This window comes from Tasmannia lanceolata, unplaced genomic scaffold (genome assembly GCF_043159265.1).
Source record: "Tasmannia lanceolata isolate RefF3 unplaced genomic scaffold, GAP_Taslan_0.1 ptg000006l, whole genome shotgun sequence".
Taxonomy (NCBI): Eukaryota; Viridiplantae; Streptophyta; class Magnoliopsida; order Canellales; family Winteraceae; genus Tasmannia; species Tasmannia lanceolata.
The window spans coordinates 34165347-34173503 of record NW_027518683.1 but is presented as its reverse complement, the minus strand read 5'-3'; the positions used below and the strand labels follow the sequence as shown (position 1 = coordinate 34173503).

The 8157-nt window shown below is 37.0% G+C and overlaps 1 long non-coding RNA gene across 2 annotated transcripts; it reads left to right on the top strand.

The window, feature by feature from the left end:
* Positions 1–3226: 3226 nt before the first annotated feature.
* On the top strand, positions 3227–5686 carry LOC143878568 (uncharacterized). Of its 2 annotated transcripts, none has more exons than XR_013251018.1 (2): positions 3227–3581; positions 5453–5686. It is a non-coding gene; the product is annotated as an uncharacterized LOC143878568 (long non-coding RNA). The 2 variants fall into 2 exon arrangements; XR_013251019.1 differs by lacking the exon at positions 3227–3581 and adding an exon at positions 3839–3895.
* The last annotated feature ends 2471 nt before the right edge of the window (positions 5687–8157 follow it).

Sequence of the window (8157 nt, the reverse complement as noted above, 5' to 3'; positions counted from 1 at the left end):
TTAATTCCAAAGTCTTGACAATATTCGTCAAATTCTCTGGAATTATACTCACCACCCCTATCAGTCCTGAGAACCTTAATTTTTCTACCTAACTGATTTTCTACCTCAGTTTTGTAGATTTTAAAGATCCCTAAGGCCTCGGATTTCTTACTTAACAGGTATACATTTCCATATTTGGAAAAGTCATCGGTAAATGTTATAAAGTACTCCTTTTGCCTGTGGGTCTTAATACTTAAGGGCCCACAAATATCAGAATGAATTACTTCAAGTAGTTCTCTTGCCCTCTCTCCCACTGGAAAAGGCTTTCTGGCCATTTTACCGGCCAAACAGTGTTCACACGTTTTATAGCTAACTTTAGTTAATCCGGGAATTAGTTCCCTTTGAATTATTTTATTCATTTTCTTTTTACCAGGATGCCCTAACCTAGCATGCCACAGATATTCATCCACAATGTAAACACTATCAAAATAAGCAGAACTGGAAGCTTCCTTATTTTCAGTCATTAAGACATTGTCTTCGACTACATTAAGTAAAAACAGACAATGTTTTGGGACAAAACGCCCCGCGGTAAAAACAAACCATTTCTTTCCTATGGTAACCACTCCGTTGTAGAAACGAACTTCCAACTGCATCTTGAGTAGTGCTGGAACGGAAAGAAGGTTACGCCTCATGTCTGCTGCATACAACACATCATGAAGCACCATATCGCTTTGTCCAACATTCAAGCGGTATGTACCTCGCACATCGCTGTAGGTATTATTTCCCATGAAGATTTTATGTTCTGCTGCCAGTAGGTCCTCCATTTTGATGAGCCCCTTCCTGGTCCAGGCTATGTGTTTGGTGGCTCCAGAATCCACCCACCAGCCTTCAAATTGCTCACCACTAAGGTTGCACTCAACGATCCCTGCAAACTACCTTCTACGGCTCCCACTACTAACCGGAGGATCACGGTCGTCACCTGATCCATGTTTTTTCGGGCAGTTGATCTTGAAGTGACCGAACTTCTCACAATTGAAGCATGCTCCCTTTGGAAATTGTTTTCCTTTCTTCCTTCCTTTAAAAGGACACTTAGCCTGTCCCTTCGGTTTGTCCTTGCTATGACTTGACTCACCTTGATATTTTGGAACACTTTGAGTCAAAAGTAGTCTATGACTCTTATTATGTTGCATGCATTCTTGTTCTAATCCGAGTGTCAAAGGCAAATCTTTTGAACTTTTCTGAGTTCCACTGCATCTGATTGAAGTGGTGACGGTGCTCCATGAAGGAGACAAACAGTTTAGGATTTTTGATACGTGTAACTTCTCTGGAAGCTCACTTCCAACTCCTGCAAGATCTTTTGCCATGACTATCATATTGTTAACATGTTCAATTACATTCTCTCCTTCTTCCATCTTAGAATTATTATACTTTTTGAGAAGCAATTGAATGCTCAGTTCAGATGTGGTGTCATATTTACTCTTTATAGCTTCTAGCATTTCCCTCGCAGTCTCTTGATGCTCAAAGACTCGGATTAAGTGATTATCCATGTACATGAGCAGAATGCTTCTTGCAATCTCATCATCTTCCAACCACTTGGCATATTCCCTTTTTCCTACAGCCGTTGAATTCTCCCGTAACTAAGGCTTCTCGCCTTTGGTTACATATGCTTTGCCCTCGTTAATAAGAGCATAATTCATTTTTCGACGACACATGTCATAGTTTATGCCATTTAGATGTTCGATCCTGGCTAAGTCGGCCGAGATGAGTCTACTAGCCATTTGAAGTAAATCTGAACAAAAATAAAATTTGTTCAATTTACAATTTATGGTGATCACCTGCTCAAACTTGAGCTAATCGAGGTCCGTATAAGCAAGAACGGACAATTGTAGTCCAAAAAGGACACAAATGGAATTTGATTATCCTGATAATAGTTTATTCTGGAACAGCAATTGCAAAGTAATAATTCAATTCTTATTTCTATTTCCAAATGAAAATTAGTTGGACTGAGTTGACTCACCAAGTCAGTTCAAACAAATTTAGACCATACTGCTCTTTGTTCAAGAATAATAGTAAATACTATTCTAGAATAGGTATAATTTTCTTATTCCAAATTATTCCACTAATGTAACAATGATTTACAAATTGTTTCTCGACGAATCATCCACCGTAGGGCTGCAACAAGGTGGGGTTTTTCAAAACCCTAGCCCAACCCTGGATCCCATTATCTCGGCCCTGACCCGCCCTGACCCTGAGTCAGGGCCGAAAAACCTCAACCCAGTGCTCGCCCTACAAGGCTCGGTGCTGGCCTTGGCCTGCCCTGATTGGCCCTGATTGGGCAGGGCCGACCCTAATTGACCCTAGTGCAAATGCCTGTTAAGAGTGCCAAAAATAAAGCAACCACCTATCATATAGAACAAAATAAGACAATATGAATTCAACAACACGACGGGCAACAAAGACAATTAATAATAATAATCTAAAGAAACATCAATCCAAGATAATCGAAAACATTAGCAAAAGAAACATGCACGGATGGTTCAATTCTATAATAGAAAACTTAGGGTCGGGCCGAGTCAGGGTACCCGAGGCATTAACCCAGAACCCGACCCGACCTGAGTCAAGGTCTAAAAAAATGAACCCTGACCCGAGCTCAGGGTTGGAAAATCCAGCCCTGACCCTGTTCGGGCTCAGGGCTGACAGGGCCAAACTTCCATCCCTAATCCACCGTATAAATGAATGTGTTTCTAAAATAAATGAAGGTGATTCCAATGACAGAGATGTATTGGTCATGGAATACTTATTATCTTGTGTTTGGTTCAAATATAACTGTAATCTTAGGATAACCCGACTGTGACCGAGTGGACTAGGTTAGCCGACTCGTTCAACAACCGAGTCAACTCAGTGAGATGACTCGGCCAACCCTTTGTTACAAGTGAAGGTGTGTGGGGTTAAAATCCCTTCTTCTCAAAGATAATATATATTATATTGTGTTGACAGAAAGTTTGATTGTCTAACACGTTTTCTTTAAGGAAAATGATATTTACGCCCCTTTCATCACCAGGGACACCCATTTGCCAGTGTACTTTGCAATCAAAGCCACTGGATTTTTTTGACATAAAGTACATCATCTCTCTTTTTGCCTTTGATACACTGACGTTGGGTGTCCCTGGTGATCAAAAGGGGCGTAAATATCACTTCCCTTTCTCTAATCCTTATACTATATATAAAGTGTGAATCATGGGTTATTGTCTTCCTCACTTTTCCGTTAATTCCTTTTGCGTCCGGTACATCTTTTGCTGAGCATTCCAATTACATTCTCTCTTTAAAGACCAATTTCGTCATTTCTGCCTCTACTGTACTCTTGCATATCCATCCAAAATCATGGGTTAATGTCTTCCTTCGTTTTGCATTAATTCCTTCTGTGTTTCCCCTCTCCTTACAATTTTTTACGCTCGAAAATCCGTCCAAAACTTGCCCTCTTTTGAACGCCTATCCCACCTTTCCACGCACATTTATCGCCTTCTCTATTTCCACAAGACTCTGCGGCTTCTGTTTTCGTCTCTATCATTTTATCCCTAGGAAACAGCGAAGAGAAAGGACAGGTACAATTCATGCTAAATTTTTTCATAAAAGATGTGCAAATTCAACAACCTGAGCATTACGTATATTGATTATGAATATGAGTCTTTTGATTTCTGTTTTCTGGGCATCAATTCTTTGCTTCTTCCTTTTTTTCCCATACCTAGGGTTTCAATATTTTTTGATGTTTTCTTCTCTTTCATGCTTCATTCAATTTCTTCACCTAGGGTTTAAAAGTAACATCTGCTTCTTTCTTACTTTCTTTTCTTTATCTTGGGTTTCCACAATCACAAGGATTTGGGGGAAAACACTTCTGCTTTTTAAACAAGACCAAAAGGTATGATTTTTTTTTCACCCCTCCTGCTTCCTTTATTCTCTATCTCTCTCTCTCTCTCTCTCTCTCTCTCTCTCTCTCTCTCTCTCTCTCTCTCTCTCTCTCTCTCCTATTATCTATGTCTCCTCCTTTGTCTTCCTGCATTGTTGTATGTTTAGCATTTGTCAAAAAAAAAAAGAAGGTTAACTTCGATAAATATTTTTCTTTTCCAAACTTCTCCATAAATTCCTGCAACCCAAAAGAGCCTAAAAATACTCAATTTACTCCTTAAGGCCTTCTTTGGATTGCAAGAAAAATATTTTTGACCGAAAACTTTTTCTAGGGAAAAATTCTTTTTGATATGTAAAAAAAAATAGTAACATTTACAATTATATTTGCTTCCCAATTTTTCCCATAAAATTACCAAAATTCAAACAGGGCCTAAATATTTCAATAAAGGTAATATGAAATTTTCATGATTCACCTCTTCCCTGTTATTTCAATTCATTTTATGTGCTACTTATATGATTATGGTTCATTTTGAATGATATTATCATAAATTGGAGGTTCCTCTACATAAAAGTTGATAGGGTTGGTACAGGTTATACTTTTCAATGTGTAAAAAAGATAGTAACTTTTAGAAATATTTTTCCGCTCCAAACTTTGATTGTGAGAATCGATCTTGAGTTGAAAACTCATTATGGACCTAAAATAGAGCATAATCCCTCTAAATTAACCATAATCACATCATTTCCCTCGTAATTGTGGAAAGGAAACTTTCCTCCACAAAAAATTTCCATCAAAAATGTGATTTCAGTCAATTTCTTTATTTGGAGACCCAAACATTAGTTCAAATAGTGTAAAATAGAGTGAGAAACAGATTTTCTTGCAATCCAGATAGATTCAAAAAAAAATTTCAGTATGATTTGAGATGATTAAAGGAAGTATTGAAAACGAAAAGAAAAAACATATGAATTGTTTGAATCCTCAGATATTAAGGTGCAATCATGTTCAGTATGTAGGGTCAATAACTACCCATTTAATGACACCAACATTTCATATTTAAAAGCTTCTTATGGAATCTTCAAGATAACATGTATGAATTTTTATGAAGTTTTAGAAATCTTTGTAGATACTATTGTTTGAAAAATGTAGTAATTTTTAGAAATAGTTTTCTGCTACAAACTTTGACTATGAGAATCGATTTTGAGTCATTTTTTTTATTGGACTTAAAATCACCCATAATCCCCCTCAATTAATCATAATCATATCATTTCCCTCGTAATTGTGGGAAGGAAGTTTTTCCCAACAAAAAATTTTTCATCAGAAATGTGATTTCTGTCAATTTTTATTTGGGGACCCAAACATTAGTTCAAATAGTTTGAATAATTCGTGAAGGTTTTTTGAAGTTTATTTTCTAGAATGTCATAACCCAGCATATGATATACAGCTTCTATTATCTTTAGCTTCAGTTTCTTAAACTTATCAATATTATACCTACGCAAGATCTCTTTGAAGTGTTCAGCAAATGCTTAATTGTTAAGAACTCAATTCGGTTTGCAATGTGATTGAACTTCTTAGGGGGGGAAGATCAGCCTCCTGACTCACTTTGACGAAAGGATCGGTCCTCCTTTGTGCAGAAACATTTGGTGATACGTGATGCAAGAGTCCCCATAAGACCAAAATAAGAAATGCTCGAGACATTATTATCATTCAACTTCTATGGATTAGATATTTGTTGAATAAAAAGATTTGATTTTTCACTTTGGTAATTTTAAGTCATTCGCAATGCAGATATCAAATTTGTTTCTTTAATGTTTCCTGCTGTTTGTTATGATATAATAAGCCCTTTCTCATTAATTTTTAGACTTATTCTCAGATTTAGGAAGTAAGAGAATGACCTGTTTTTAGCAGCTCTATGTTGTAAAATTTGTAGCTTGGTTTATTATGTATATTAAAAAATGGATCTACTTCATGTCATCAGATTTAGGTAATAATAGAGAGACCTGTTTCTAGCAACTCTATGTAGTAAAATTTGTAGTTTGGCTTGTGTGTCTTCTTATGTATATTAAAAAAAATGGATTTTCTTGTTTCACTTCTTATGTATAGGATCTACTTCATGCCATCAGATTTACGAAATAATAAAGTGACCTGTTTCTAGCAACTCTATGTATTAAAATTTGTAGTTTGGCTTGTGTGTCTTCTTATGTATATTAAAAAAATAGATTTTCTTCATTCACTTCTTATGTATATTAAAAAAGAGGATCTTCTTGTTTGGCTTCTTATGTATATTATAAAATGAAATCGTGTTCAATGTCATGATATTGATTTTAGGGGGGCTGTGACTAGGGCTGCAACTCGGGTCGGGCGGGTCGGGTTTTGGAGAACCCAACCCTACCCGAGAAATATCTCGGGTCGGGTTTTTTTTCGGAAAACCCACGATTCCCAAACCCGGCCCTACCCATGATAAATCTTGGGTCGGGTCAGGTCGGGTTTTTTCATGTTGACGCAATTTTTTAAGGAAAATTCTTGTTTGGCAAGGCAACTCAACTCATAGAAGTAGAAATTACACTCACATTACACTTGAATCAAACAATGATGTAATTACACTCACATCACACTTGAATCAAACAATGTTGTAATTATAATCAAACAATGCTGAATCAAACACTTGAATCAACTCAACTCATAGAAGCAGAAATTACACTCACATACAATAACAGTGGGTGCGTGGGTTTTCACTTTTAACTTTTAACTAACAATAGAAAAAAATGTACATACTATAACTTATGTAACTCGGGTCGGGTCGGGTCGGGCCCCTTCAAACCCGGCTCGACTCGAGATTCATGCGGGCTTTTGAATGCTCAACCCGGCTCGACCTGAAACCCATGAAACCTGAACCCAACCCAGGCTATTTTCAGGTCGGGTCGATGCGGGTCGGGTAAAACCCGGCTCGAGTTGCAGCCCTAGCTGTGACAGCGTACCTAGGTATTTTTATAGAAGTGTTGAAACTTTCCTCAATATTTTTTGACGTAATTGAAACTTGCCCTTAGGGGTGGCAAAATTGGCCGAACCGAACTGGAACCGAGCCGAAACCAAACTGAAAATTCGGTTTCAGTTTGGTTAAAACAAACCGATTCAAATTTCGGTTCGGTTCGGTTCGGTTTGGAGATCAAACCGAACCGAAACTGAATATTTCCAATTATTATGAGTAAGGGGTGGCAAAATTGACGGAACCAAACCGAAACCGAACCGAAAATTTGGTTTCAGTTCGGTTTTAGTTTGGTAAAGCCAAACCGATACAAATTTTGGTTCGGTTGGGTTTGGGGGTCGAAACGAACCGAAACCGAACCATTGCCACCCCTACTTGCCCTGGTCGGAATTAGAAAGAAATAACACAAGTGCGGAATACTTGAAACTGTATAAAAAAATATGTTACAAACATCCTATTTCTTTCCATTTCATTGTTTAATAAAGCACCCCCAGGTTGTTGTATTTTTATTGAAGGTTTTAGGGTACGGCTCAAAAGCAAAAGAATGGACAGATCTTGGGACAAAGTTCTTACCAAAATACAAAAAAAAAAAAAAAAAAAAATTAAGGCAGCCAACATAAAAATGTCTCCACTTATTCAAGTACTCTATCAAATCATAAATAGATCCATTTGTACAAGCATTCAAAATTGCAACTGATCCTTTATGTGGATTCCCTTGGGATCCATTGGTGAACGTCATGGACTTTGGATGGTGACGATAGAGCTCAATTGGGTTTCCAGGGAGGGTTTTATGGGCTTTTTTCATGTGCTTACATGGAAAGTAAGGTTCTTTGTTTCATTTTCTGGTTGGTTTTTTAGTAATATATGATATGGTGTTCAAGGTGATATTCATTGCTTGAGAGCCCAAAAAAATTCACTATAGTCATAAAGACAAATCATAAACCATAGGAGCCGTTTTTTTTTAAAAGAAAAATACTCAAGCTCTCTGTCTTACTTATCTGGTTGTCCTTGATTCTGTTCATGCCGTTGCTATGTATAGTAGGTTATGGTTAACAAAAATGCTAAAGCTCTCTGTCTTACTTTATCTGCCTGTCCTTGATTTTGTTTATACAGTTGCTATGGACAGTAGGTTATTATTAGGTTTGGATAATTGGTTAATCAGATATTCAAATTAGTAGGCTGATTATAGTGGGTTCATATAGTACTTTTGCTTTCTTTATGCACAAGATGAATATGGTTCATAAGGACTGCAAAATATTTCTCTCCTATTTCTTTTTAAAAGCAAAATTTTCTT